This window comes from Varanus komodoensis, unplaced genomic scaffold, assembly GCF_004798865.1.
Source record: "Varanus komodoensis strain SLA01 unplaced genomic scaffold, ASM479886v1 scaffold34_1, whole genome shotgun sequence".
NCBI lineage: Eukaryota > Metazoa > Chordata > Lepidosauria > Squamata > Varanidae > Varanus > Varanus komodoensis.
The window spans coordinates 5,368,902-5,382,999 of record NW_025335854.1 but is presented as its reverse complement, the minus strand read 5'-3'; positions in this window follow the sequence as shown (position 1 = coordinate 5,382,999).

Sequence of the window (14,098 nt, the reverse complement as noted above, 5' to 3'; positions counted from 1 at the left end):
GATGAACTCAGTTGACATCCGTGGTTTTATCCTGAGGTAGCGAACCACATGGTAGACAGTATGATTGCCCTGCAGGAGGCTGGGAGGAGCGACTGCACAGCCGGATTCGGCACCATTCGTTCCTCGGCGCTGTGCTCACATGAGCGTTGTTCAGGCCGTGGCACGGAGAACACATGAAGGGAAAGTCATGGCTTGAGGCCAGAACGGGTTCGCGCATGGATTAATGGGTGAATGGATGGATGGACAGAGGGAAAGAGAAGAAGGGGGGACCACAGAAGGGGAGGAGAAGCTGTAACTCGGAGAAAAGGGCAGAAAGACGCCTGCCTTCAGTATGGTGTTGGCAAGATTGACGTTACATGCACGCTGCCTGTAAGAACCTGTTCACCTTCAGTTAATGAGAGGAAGGCAGTTTGCATGTAGCAAAAGCAGATCTTCTTGCTCAGGGCAGGTTTAAGCTGAGTTTTAAGCTGGGCTGGGAAGGTCTTCTAATGGGGTGCAGTCCAAAAAGCCTTCTTGGGTTCTTCTTCCTCCAAGCCCCACCCTGGGAGGAAAGCACACCGATTCCCCCAATCTTGGATCAGAGATTGCAAGTAGCGGAGGCTGCAAGGACTGCAGCGGTGGAACGGCTAGCGTGGCTGCTCTTCTTAGGGCTGGCTGAGCTGCCTCATGCAGTTCCCCCGTGAGGACACTCTGCAAAGCCACAGGGTGGCTCTGGAAAGAGTGGCTGCTCTCCCTGGTGCCAGCTGAGTTGCGCTGTGTGACAGGCCGCATCCCCATGGGAACATCACTGGCTGTGCAATGTTGAGGACTTGGACGGTGTTTGGAGGACCAGCAGCTCTTCACCCTACTGACCAAATCCGGTTCTTCATGCTGGCAGAGGCGTGGAACTGTGCGCTGCCTGGAGCACGGAGAAACACTATCCTGGGCAGGGGTGGGGTGAAGACAGTGGCTGTGGCCAGCCCACTGGTGTCCTCTGCTGGGGGGCGATCCAGCACCCCACTCAACAGCACTCCAGTCTTCGAGGGATCCGGAAGCATCACTTGAGCTGCTCTAGTCTACTGGCGAAAACTGGCCTCTTGGAGGGGGGTCCTCGTTAGAGTTGGTTCGTGGTACAGCGGCAGAATCTTCGCCTGACATGTTACAGGTTCAAAACCACTGTGAGCTCAGTTCCAGAGCAGAGGAAGCCGGTTTTATGAAGGTGGGGTCCATAAGCTCCATTTGCTTAAGTCCATAAGCTTCATTTGGAAGGGGGTCTATGCAGGGTCCTGTTGAAGGGCCTTCAAGCAGCTTTGTGTGGAAAACACTCCTTTGAAATGCATTCCCTGATGAATGAAAATGCAAAGGGTTAACTCAGAGGTGTCAACAGGGAGAGAAACATAGAAACAGAGTGAATCAGAAGGGGCCTCCTGAGCCATGTAGTCTAACCCCCGGCTCCAGCCGGCTCCGCTCATGACATGCCTACCCTGGGCATGCCCAGCCTATCCTTGAACACCCACACTGATGGGGCTTCAACCACCTCCCTTGGGATCTCATTCCATGCCCTAGAGGTCCTAACCGTCAGGCAGTTCTTCCAGGCATCCACCTTAAATCTTGGTTCCCTGAGCTTTGCTCCATTGTTACCTTCCACAAATGCTTGTTACTATTCCACAAATCCAGTTTCCTATTCCTTTATCTTTCCAGCACTATGTTTTAAGCCAAACTTCCTACCTCTAGACACACATGTAGATTTTAGAGTGGAGGCCATGAAATCTGATGCGAGCATTTGGAAACACAGGAGGGCTTTGGACTGACCTTCTTGGAAGCAATAAAGTGACATGGCTAGGTTGTGTCCTTTGAAATCTGTGATTACTGGAACTGAACGGGTCAGACTTAAGCCACGAGATTGCACCTGCCTGGATGGGCGGGACAACGTCCTTGTGCTTTGAGCTGGTCAGGCTTAAGAAATGCAGGGCAAGGTGAGTAAATCCATCCGTAAGGTGAGAGGGTAGGAAAGGGCTTGTCAACGGAAGAGTTGCTAAAAATTAACTTACAGCCAGGTTCAATGCATGAGAGAAAATGCAGTCTAGAAGAGAATGTGGCGCGGCACATTAATTCAGAGATTCAAAGTATTATCAGAGATTCAAAGTATCATCTGATTTATAAGGGATGCGCAAATCAGAAAAACTGGAGTACCTTAAGAATCTCTAAATTCTAACACAAAGTTTGTTCCTACTTGTGCCTGTATCCGGTTGCAAACTTTATTTTTCTTCCTTCCTTTGTGAAATATTGTATATTTTCCCAAATGTACACAGCTGCTGTGCATTTTTTTGAAATATACACATTCTTCTCCCAGTGGTTAAAGATGCCAGTGTGTCTTTTTCAAAATACACATTTTCATGTCTGTTTTTCAAGCAGGCGTTTTTCAAACACTATTCTTATGTTCTGCAGATTGTATCACAAGCTTGGAAACGTGCAGAATTCAACTACAGACTGTGTTTGGGTCTGTACTTGGTTCCAGGACAAGCAAATTAAGTGAATTCTGCTCAAAAATGAACTGGAGCAATTTTTGTATACAACCCAATTGCTCATTGCGGTGGCTGGAGGCAGGGACTGGGTGGGGTTGAAACTTCACTGCAGCAAGAGACAGTCGTTCTTGTAAAAGGATTAGGAAGTACGATAAAGCCAGTTGATTGTGGTGTGTAGTCATTTCTTTTGTCCTGCTAGCCTCTCTGTTCAAGCAGGTATTACAGGATTTTGTGTACAAATCTCAAGAAATGATAGCTGTCCATGCCGCCTTCAGTTCTCTGAAACATTATTATTAAGTGATAAAAGAACAGAGGTTCTAGCAACAACTAAGTGGCAAAGGGGCCTAGTTGGAAAAATGGTTCAGGTGGAAAAATGCTTCCGGCATGCAAACGCCACACCGGTGTCAGTGAAGGCTGAGGGCCAGTGTGGTGTCGTGGACTCGGGCTCAGCGATCAGGGTCCTCATTCCCCTTTGGCCATCAGTGTCACACCGGGGGACTTTGAGCCACCCACTGACTCTCAACCCAGCCTACCTCGCAGGGTTGTTGTGAGGATAGCAAGGAGAGGAGAAGGGCTATGCAAGCTGGCTTCTGCTCTTTGCAAATAGAAAGGCAAAGTAGAAATATAATCATATCCCATTGGGCCCATAATAGTCCCTGTTTGTAGCACAGACTGGCTCTCCGGGTGCCACTGAACTGTAACTTCCATCTTGCAATCCAACAACGACCGGAGCATGACACAGTCTGCACTGTTAAAACGTGGCAGGATTGGGCGATCTCCAGAAATCCAGTGGCTGGTTTTGCCTCCCAGAACCCTTGGGGGCCGTCCTCCCACCCCTAGCCCCATTAGCAGAAGAAGATTGGCAGCCCGCGGCAGCAATGCGATGGCACGGCAGCTGCCAAAAAGGGCTCATTCAGCTAGAAAACAAAACTGGATGGGTCCCTTTGAGCTGCTACAGTTTAACCAGACCCTCACCAACTGAGAGTCCTCCAAATGTTTGGACTGCAGCTTCCATGGGGCTCAGCCAATATGGTCAACAGTAACTGGAGCTGTAATCCAAAACATCTGGGGGGCATCAGGTTGGGGAAGGCTGATAAAGACTCATTGCAGCCTTTTCCTGTCATGTGTTGCATCGATTCCTCCGAACCACAGTTTTCAGCACCAGCAGAAGCCTATTACACAGCCATTCCAGCTGCCTGGAAGAAAATGAGTTGTTGTCGTGTTGTGAAGGAGTAAGACACCTTGCGGGACACCAGGACATGCAACCAGGGCTGTGTTGGTGTTCATGGGTGCCACAATGCCTGCTTCTGTTGGAGAGAAGGCAGTCCCATTTCTTGTGAAAGGTGATTTTAAATTGCACGTCTCAAATCTGGAAGGTTAAGCCCCCTCTGGAGTCCCGTGTCCAGTTCTGGGCACCACAGTTTTAAAAAGATGCAGACAAGCTGGAAGGAGGTCAGAGAAGAGCAATCAGGAATGATCCAGGAGTGGAGACAAAGCCCTGTGAGGAGAGATGGAGAGAACTGGGCATGTTCAGCCTGGAGACGAGGAGTCTCAGAAGAGGTAGAACAGCAACTCTACGAGGACTGGAAAGGTGGAAGTGGAAGGCCAGCTTCTGCTCCTCAGAGGCAGGGCATGGGATAATGGGCTCAAGCTACAGGAAGCCAGGTTCTGGCTGAACTCCAGGAGGAATTTCCTGACCGTTCAGCAGTGCGGCAGTGGAGCCCATGGCCTGGGGAGGTGGTGGCTCTCCCACCCTGGAGGCCTCCAAGATGCACCTGGGCAGCCATCTGAGAGGGGTGGCTTGACCTGGAGTCCTACCACGCTCTCATCGACATCCCATGCTCCCCTGCTCCTTTTCACTATTGGCCCTCTGCATGTTTGGGGTGTTCTCCCCACTCTTGTAAGCCTTCCTAATCTCCCCTCCTGTGTGAGAGCTGATACCTGCCTCTGCCCGCACTTCTAGTTCAATCTCTAAACCAGAACATGCCCTTTCCTGTTTTCATTAGCTGTTGTCTTTGCCTGCCCAAGCAGTGATTTTCACTCGCCCGCCCGCCTTCGTCACCCAGAGAAGCAGGTCTACCTTCTGCATTCGCCCCTTTGGCCCACTGGGCATTTTCTCTGGTGCTCACCCCGCCGTTTGCCCCAGCAGCTCTTCCTCACCCTCCTTCCCAGTCCCATTCTGCTCGCGCTGCCAAGGGCTCCCTACCCGTCCAACCCATGTCCCAGCTGCGTGAGGCTTTCTCCCCTCCTGCTCTACCGCCTAGCAGTGCTACCAGCTATATGCCTCCCGAGAATCGCAGGCATCTGTCGTTTCCTGCCCGGCGTGTAGCAGAAGCAGCCGAGCAACCCCAGCGTTCTGTCCTGTGAAGCAAAATGTTGCAGGTGCTTCTGTAGCCCCAGCGGCAAATCTAGACTATTTTGGCACATCTGTCTGTGGCAGACTGCTCTGCTCTGTCTTTCCGCAGAGGGACGGGCTTGGAGCACTGCAGACCACCAAACTTTTCCAGGGCAGAATAGAACAAGTTTCTTCTGTGTACAGGTGCAGCAGAGCACCTGTACACAGGTCTGATCCAATGGCACTGGAAGAATAATAGAATCACAGAACAGTAGAGTTGGAAGGGGCCATGAAGGTCATCAGTCCAACCCCTGCTGTTGCAGGTCACCAAGTCACACCACCCCACTCGGAGGGCTGTCCAGGTTCTTCTTCCATGGCTCCAGTGTGGGAGAGCCCCCCACCTCTCCAGGCAGCTGGCTCCAGTGTCGCATTGCTCCGACACTGAGGAAGCTTTTCCTGATGTCCAGCCTGAATCTGGCTTGTCGCAACTTGACTTGATTATTCTGCCCTACATTCTGGTAGCAGCGAGAAAAGATCTTGGCCTTCCTCTTTGTGGCAGCCTTGGAGGTACTTCTAGAGGGATACCATGTCCTCCCCCAGTCTTCTCTTCTCAAGGCTGAACATGCCCAGTCCTCTCAGCCCCTCTCAGCCTTTCCTCATAGGAAGGGATTGTGCGCATCATTGTGGGGATTCAGAACTGCTTTTGCAGACACCGGGAAGGGCTCCTTCCTCCCCAACTCTCTTGCAGGCCAAATGGCATGAGAGGGGTGCTGGCAACTGCGCAGCACGATCATTTAGCTGGGGGGAAAGGAGGAGCGAAAAACAAAGAACGGAGAGGAGGCAGAAGCTTGGGAAGTCAGCAAGGTGGATCAATCGGATTAAGGCTGGGCGGAGAAGAGCGGGAAGAAGGACATGCGCACAAAGCAGTTACACTTCCGTTGACATTACAGGTGTCCGTGGTTCCAGGAATGAAAGCAAACTGCCCTGAACAGCCACCCCACTGCACCCACAAAGTGTGTAGCACAGCCGCACAGCGATGTTGCGCTCTGGAGTCTGCCACTGTCCTTGAAAACAAACCTAGCAAAGATGGCTGCATTAGTAATTATTAAGAAAGAAACAGAACGGGTGTAGCAGTGAAAAAGTGATGCATTTATGTACAGCGTGAGAAGAGTGGCAGAAAGGACTTCCTGCTTGCAGGATCCGTAGCATGCAGTGGGAGTGGATCACTATTCCGAGCAAAGTTTACACACTCCATCTGTTCACTTACCTCGAGCCTGCAGGGCCTTTACAGGACAGAATAGATCAGGCTGCAGTGGCTGGGAGAAATAGACAACTGTCAGGAGAAGCCCCCCCCCCACCCCAAAACAAGGCATTTCTACTGCTACGCTGCACAAACAAAAAGAAAGTTCACATGCATAAACAGGGCAGTGGATTGTACCATATGAAGTGCAAAAGGACAGCATGTTATTTTGTTTAATAAATAAGAGGATTTGTCTCTGGGAGAACCCTTTTGGAAACCTTTTTGCACAGTGCTGGAGGGAAGGCAAATTGAAGACAACTAAAGTTGGCAGGGTAACAAGCTTCTTCAAGGTCTCTGTGTAGATTGTCCATAGCTAGCTCACACGGGTATGGAAAAGGCAGAGTGCAGACAAGTGAAGCAGCAGAAAACCAGGTTGCTGGAGACCTGCGTGTTGCTAGGCAGAATTCAGCATCCAAGATAACTCACAAGTAGGGGTGCATGGAAGCTTCTGGCATTTGTGCACTTCTGCTCAGCCTTTGCTTAGAAAGCGAGCCAAGCTGAGAGGAGGTCTGTGCATGCTTAACGGAGCACTGATTCAGCCATGGAGGTTGCATGGAAGGAAACTTTTTTTCCACATCATGTGCAGCAGCACAAACAAAGGCTGCCGCGTGTGATGTGGAAGATGGATGCTGCTTGTGCAATCTTCACGCCAGAAGGAAAAATTAAGCCGCTCCGTGGCAGATGCACCCAGTAAGAGAGCACGACAGCTCACCGTGGCTGGCTGTGCATGGTGGATTGCTGTGTCAGATGAACCCAGTCACCATGTGTCACTACAGAACTGTTAAATAGATGTTAAATAGAGAGCCAGTGTGGCGTAGTGGTTAAGAGCACGGGACTGGGACTCAGACGATCTGGGTTCTAGTCCCAACTCAGCCATGGCGCCCACTGGGTGACTTTGGGCCAGTCACAGACTCTCAGCCCAACCTACCTCACAGGGTTCTTGTTGTGGGGCTAAGATTGAGAAGAGGAGGAGAATCATGTAAGCTGCCTTGAGTTCCTTGAAAGGAAAAAAAGGTGGGATATAACTGTAACAAATTAATAAATAGATTTTAATAAATGTAAATTTCTCTTTTTGGTACAGAGATACTCTGAAATTTCTTTGCCCCAGTCTGCTAATTATCACAGAGTCGGCTGTGGGTGTTGCAATTTTCTTAAACACTTAGGGGCTTATTGTTACCGTTTGTCCCTGGTTTTTTCACAGAATCATTAAAAGCAATTCTAGGAAATGGATTAACCAGAGAGATCTAAAATCCTAGTTCCAATCAAGTAAACATTTCAGATTACCAGATAAGACTATTATGTTTTTATCTTGTTCTGTTCTCAGGCTCTGCCATGGATTCTAAGCTCTTCCTCCAGCCACTTCAGGCACTTCCCTTTGGACAGCATTTGAGAACAAAGACTCGGAATGGCCTATTCCCTATTCCCCTTTGTAATGCTTGCTTTCAGATCTTTCTTGGAAATCCATTAGGTCGGAACATGCCTGTTTTTAGCTTACTTAAATGGACAAGTAAATTTAGAACCTATAAAGAATGGATTATACCAGGTAAAACTTATTTAAAACAACACTGACGAATAAAAACATTAGTGTGGAAAGAAACAGCAAGCCTTCCATTGGAACTGCGGAAAGTCTTTGGATCTTGGAGTGGGTTTCATCACAAGAAAAATCTCCCCATACCAATAACATTATTTGATTAATGTGAGGTTGTGATTAATATGAGGTTGTGCGTATTTTTTTTCACCAAGCCAGAGGAAATGATAACATGTGATTAAACTTGCTCCAGTCTATTCAATCATTTTAGCAGAGTTAATACTTAGGCTGCAAAATACTGCAGTGTAAGAACATCAAAGTCCTTGTGCAGGATGGGATGAGATGTTTGGAACCCAGCACTGTATTTGCATGATGGCAAACCAGATACCTGTGAGAAGCCTGCAAGCAAGATGTGTTCAATAGCAGCCTCCCATTCACGTTCTCAAGTAAATGTTTTACAGAGGCAGAGCTCCTCCGATACCGGAAGTAAAATATAGCCATCATGACAGGCGCATATCGATAGACCAACACTTTTGGCCGTTCATGCATTTTGTGGCAGCCCTGCCATTTCACCCTGGAAGGCTTTCATTGGCGTAATACGTTGCTGAACTTGTGAACATTTGGTTTTCCCATGCTGATATAGTCAAGTTGAAATAGCACCTGATGAAGCTTTGCCTAACTGCACATTGATGGGAATGATTTAGAATAGCTCAGGAATTATCACAAAATGACACCTCAGAATTCCAGAAGGGCAACGTTAAGGCATCATTGGCAACTTGGGCTGTGCCCAGAAACAAACTGGCAGCCAGTCCAGCCCCGACAGGGTAAATGGAACGTGATCTTGTAAGCAGGTGCCTAAGGGTACCCTTGCTGCTGCTTTCTGGATGAGTTACAGCTTCCAAAGGCTCCTCTTTCTAGAGCTCATGGCAACAGTTACTCTAGATAGGAGACCTGCGTCACTGTGGGCAGGCCTGGAATGGCATTGCTAGTGCGGCAGTCTAAGCTGGATGAAGGCATTCCTTTGGTGCACCTGACTTTGGAGTGGAGACAGTAAACTGGGCAGAATAGATAATACCCTGGAAGACAAAAAGAAGATCCAGGATGACCTGGGCAAGCTAGAACGCTGGACGGAAAGCATCAGAATGAAATTCAACCGCGACAAATGCCCAAGTTCTCCACCTAAGGGGGAATAAACCCCAAATACAAGATGGAGAATACTTGTATTTTCATACTAGCACTGAAAAAGACTTTGGAGTTTCTGCAGACAACAAGCTATATATGAGCCAGCAATGTGATACAGCTGCAAAAAGGGCAATTACTATTTTGGGGTGCATAAATAGAAGCATCAGCTCTAGAATAAGAGAGGAGCTAGTTTCCCTTTACTCTGCGCTAGTTAGCCCTCACCTTGAGTTCTGTGTTCAGTTCTGGGCACTCAAGTTTTTAAAAGATGCAGAAAATCTAGAAAGGGTTCAGCAAAGATGATCCAGGGTCTGGAAACAGTCTGAGAGACTGAGAGAGCAGGGCGTGTTCAGCCTCAAGAAGACTGAAAGGGGACATATATGATAGCGCTCTACAAATACCTCAAAGGCTGTCACAAAGAGGAAGGAAAAGATTTCTTTTTACTCATCCCTGAGTGTAGGATGGAGAACAACGAATTTAAACTGCAGTGTACCAGATTCAGGCTAGACAGCAGGAAAAACTTCCTATCAGAGCAGTAAGACAGTGGAACCTCTTTCCGAGAGAGTTGTGGGCTTTCTTACACTAGAGACATTCAAGGCAAATCTGAATGAGTGTCTCCTTCCATACGTGCCTGCCCGCCCCTTAAGATCTGGGGCAGAGGTCCGTCTCCAGGAGCCCTCCCTGAAGGAGATTAGGAGGGTAGCTCCCCGGAGAAGGGCCTTCTCTGTGGTGGCATCCCAACTGTGGAATTCACTCCCTGGAGAGGTTTGCCTGGCACTGTCACTTCATTCTTTTTGGCTCCAGGCTAAAACCTGTTTATTTTCCTAATGTTTTAAGATCTGATCGTTTTAATTGGGGTTTTATAGCTGTTTGGAAATTTTATTAGGACGCTGTGTTTTATTTTATATTGTCTGATTGTTAAACTGTCCAGAGACCACAGTAAGGAGTGGTCCAGAAAAAAAAGAGAGCAAGTAAATAAATAAATCTGGGCAGTTACCTGGGTGGGAGGATGCAGCTTGGCATCCTGCCCCAGCAGGGGGTTGGACCCCATGGCCTACCTGGCCCCTTCCCACCCTACTGTTCTGTGAATCTGTGACTCTCTTATTGGCCTTCAGAAGAAGACCCCAGATGCTGATTGCAGAATCTAGGAAGAGTGTGGTTGGGAGAGGCGCTTTTTCAAATGCCGTGGTCCAAAGGCATGTATAGGCTAAGACCAGCACCTTGAACTGGGCTCCAAGGCATACAGGCAGGCCAAAGCTGGCACTAATGTTGAGTCCCACAGGTTCTCGTTACTAAACCAGCTGCTGCATTTTGCTCCTGCTCAGTATTCGTTCTGCGCACAGCGCCATGCAATGTCCAAGGCTACCAGAGCCTGTTGTTGCTGCTGTTAGTCGCAAAGTCATGTCCGACCCATCGCAACCCCATGGACAACATTCCTCCAGGCCTTCCTGTCCTCCACCATCCCCGGAGTCCACCTAAACTCACTCCGACTGCTTCAGTGACTCCGTCCAGCCACCTCATCCTCTGCCGTCAATTGTTCCCAGCATTAGGCTCTTCTCCACTGAGTTCTTCCTTTTCATTAGGTGGCCAAAGTATTTGAGTTTCATCTTCAGGATCTGGCCTTCTGAAGAGCAGTCAGGGTTGATCTCCTCTCGGACTGACCAGTTTGATTGCGAGATCCAAGGGACTCGCAGGAGTCTCCTCCAGCACCACAATTCAAAGGCCTCAATCCTTTGGCGCTCAGCCTTCCTTATGGTCCAGCTTTCACAGCCATACATTGCAACTGGGAAAGCCATAGCCTTGACTATACGCACTTTTGTTGGCAGGGTGATGTCTCTGATTTTTAGTATGCTGCCTAGATTTGCCATAGCTTTCCTCCCCAGGAGCAAGCGTCTTTTAATTTCTTGGCTGCAGTCCCCATCTGCGGTGATCTTGGAGCCCAGGAAAATAAAATCTGTCACTACCTTCATTTCTTCCCCATCTATTTGCCAGGAAGTGAGAGGACCGGATGCCATGATCTTAGTTTTCTTAATGTTGCTTTTCAAGCCAATTTTTGCGCTCTCCTCCTTCACCCGCTTCAAGAGGCTCTTTAGTTCCTCTTCAATTTCTGCCATTAGAGTGGTATCATCTGCATATCTGAGGTTGTTGATATTTCTCCCAGCAATCTTAATTCCAACTGGAGATTCATCTAGCCCTGCCTTTCTCATGATGTGCTCTGCATTTAAGTTAAATAGGCAGGGCGACAGTATACAGCCTTGCCAAACTCCTTTCTCAATTTTGAACCAATCAGTGGTTCCGTGTCCAGTTCTCACTGTTGCTTCTTGGCCCACATATAGGTTTCTCAAGAGACAAATAAGATGGTCTGGTACTCCCATCTCTTTAAGAACTTGCCACAATTTGTTGTGATCCACACAATCAAAGGTGTTAGCATAGTCAATGAAGCAGATGTTTTTCTGGAACTCTCTAGCTTTCTCCATGATCCAGCGTATGTTGGCAATTTGATCTCTAGTTCCTCTCCCTCTTCGAAATCCTGTCTGTACTTCTGGTAGTTCTCAGTCCACATACTGCTGGAGCCTAGCTTGTAGGAGTTTGAGCATAACTTTGCTAGTATGTGAAATGAGTGCAATGGTGTGGTAGTTTGAACATTCTTTGGCATTGCCCTTCTTTGGGATTGGTATGTAAACTGACCTTTTCCAATCCTGTGGCCACTGTTGAGTTTTCCAAATTTGCTGGCATATTGAGTGAAGCACTTTTAAGGCATCGTCTTTTAAGATTTTGAATAGCTCTGCTGGAATACTGACACCTCCACTAGCTTTGTTGTTGCTTAGACTTCCTAAGGCCCATTTGACTTCACATTCCAGGATGTCTGGCTCGAGGTCAGTGACCACCCCATCGTGGTTATCAGGGTTGTTAAGCTCTTTCTTGTATAGTTCCTCTGTGTAATCTTGCCACCTCTTCTTAATCTCTTCTGCCTCTGTTAGGTCCCTGCCATTTTGGTCCTTTATCATGCCCATCTTTGCATGAAAGGTTCCCTTCATATCTCCAATTTTCTTGACGAGATCTCTGGTCCTCCCTATTCCATTGTTTTCTTCTATTTCTTTGCACTGTTCCTTTAAGAAGGCATTCTTATCTCTTCTAGCTATTCTCTGGAATTGTGCATTCAGTTGGGTGTATCTTTCTCTTTCTCCCTTGCCTTTCACTTCCCTTCTTTCCTCAGCTATTTGTAAAGCTTCCTCAGACAGCCATTTTGCTTTCTTGCATTTCTTTTTCTTTGGGATGGTTTTAGTTGCTACCTCTTGTACAATGTTGCGAACCTCCATCCACAGTTCTTCAGGTACTCTGTCCATCAGATCTAATTCCTTAAATCTATTTGTCACCTTGACTGTATATCTACCAGAGCATAGATTCCTGATACTATGCTATCCTTGTCCAGATAGGTCTGTACCTGGGCCGCCAGCCAGACCCAACAGAAGGTGCTCCATTCCGTGGAGGGTGCCTATGCGTCAAGCGACCAAGGTGGATCAAGGTAGAGAATCCTCATGCAATCAGCTTGCTCCTTCAAAAGTAATGCAACTACATCCAGAATGGGTTGAACAGCTTCCATCTAGTCAGAAGAACCACCGTCTAACACCTTCAGGAGTTTCAAACTAAAATATGCTGGCATTCTTGACATTTTTTTGACCTTACTTCCTTAGCCCTGAGCCCAACTGGAAGGTGGTGGCTGAACTCATCTCCAAAACTGAATCTGGCCTTTGGGCTAAAACAGATCCCATAGAACTTGCACCCTTGACTGGACGACTGCTGCCCCCTGGAGGTCGTGACATGGAGACATTTGGCCTGGGGCAAATCTTGCCCTGGGAAAGAGCTTTACTTTGAGTTGTCCCATAACAAAGCCATCACTGAAGCCCCATCTGTGGAAAGTGCAAGATGATCTTGCTGCTATTGATGGGACGCAGTGAGAATTGCAGGACTTTCCAACTATTTCATGACGATATGGCCACGTGATTACTGCTGACTCTGTAGCTGGAGCATCCTCTAAAACTAAGCTTCCATTTCACTAGTGTAAAAGTGACCACATTTCCCCTTTTCTTTTCCGTTCTTACAAGGAACATCTTGTGTTCTGAAGAAGATAAGCATCCAAATAACTGTTAAGTTTTCGAAGAAAGATCACCCATCGCTTCTGCTTTTCCTTAGTCTTGTCTAATTAAATGTGCATGCACCCTCTGGCATTCCATTGTACTAAGTGTGAGCCGTACAGTTCCACCTTTTTGCACCATGGCAAGGAATATATTTCTCTCTCCCCGCAACCTCACAACACGTGTGCACACACCTATGTATTTATTCAGGGAGGTTTAATCCTGTCTGAGGAAAAGTTCTGGGAGACTCAAAAGCTTGTTTGTTATTTTATGACATTTTAGCTGGCCCTAATAAAAGCGTTAGGCTAATGCCACTTTTGCATTTTCTTGCTTACCTTTCTTGGGAGTTTGCGTACCCTTTCCAAAAAATAATTAAAAAACAACAACTGGATGGACTGTAAGTATTTTCCCATGCGAGGCTTAAATGGACTTTTCCTTAATGTGGAACCTACCATGGAATCGGCTGCAGAATGTCTGCCCTCTCCCTGAATTTTGTTGCATATTAACCCCATTTGGACGCATCACAACCTGCGCAAGAAAAGCCTGATGGGACTTTTCTTTTGCCGAATCTCTGAAATGCTCTAACCGCCCAACCCCATAATAGTTTGAGTGACTGCAGCTCCTTTATTAGGCTAATAGAAAAAGGGGCTATAAGACCTGAGGTACCACAGACACTACCAACGGCTTTCGCTGACCAGGCCCTGCCTGCCTCATCGGTTTCCTTTGCAGTTGCAATGCCGTTCCGGATCCTGAAGGACCATTTCTGACGTGCGTGTCCCATTGTCAAGACCTCTCTGGGGTCACTCAGGCCGAATTATTCAGAGAAGTCTCCATGCCCAGATAAAAGAAGTTCAGTGAACCCCCTCCCTCCACCTCCCAGCTCTTCTTTGTCCCTCTTGGCCAGGAGAAGGGGAACCCGCGCCTTCTGTTTTGCCACCTGGTCCTGATCAGGAAAGATTAAGCTAATACACTTTGCAGGGGCTCGGAGCGCGCTAGGTGCCAAGGGATGGCTCGAGCGTCTCTCCTGCTCTCTCTGGAGCCGAGTCCGCAAGCATAAACAGGAAAACCTTACATCACTGGTGTGTGCATGTGTGCGCGGGGGAGGAGCCTCGTTCC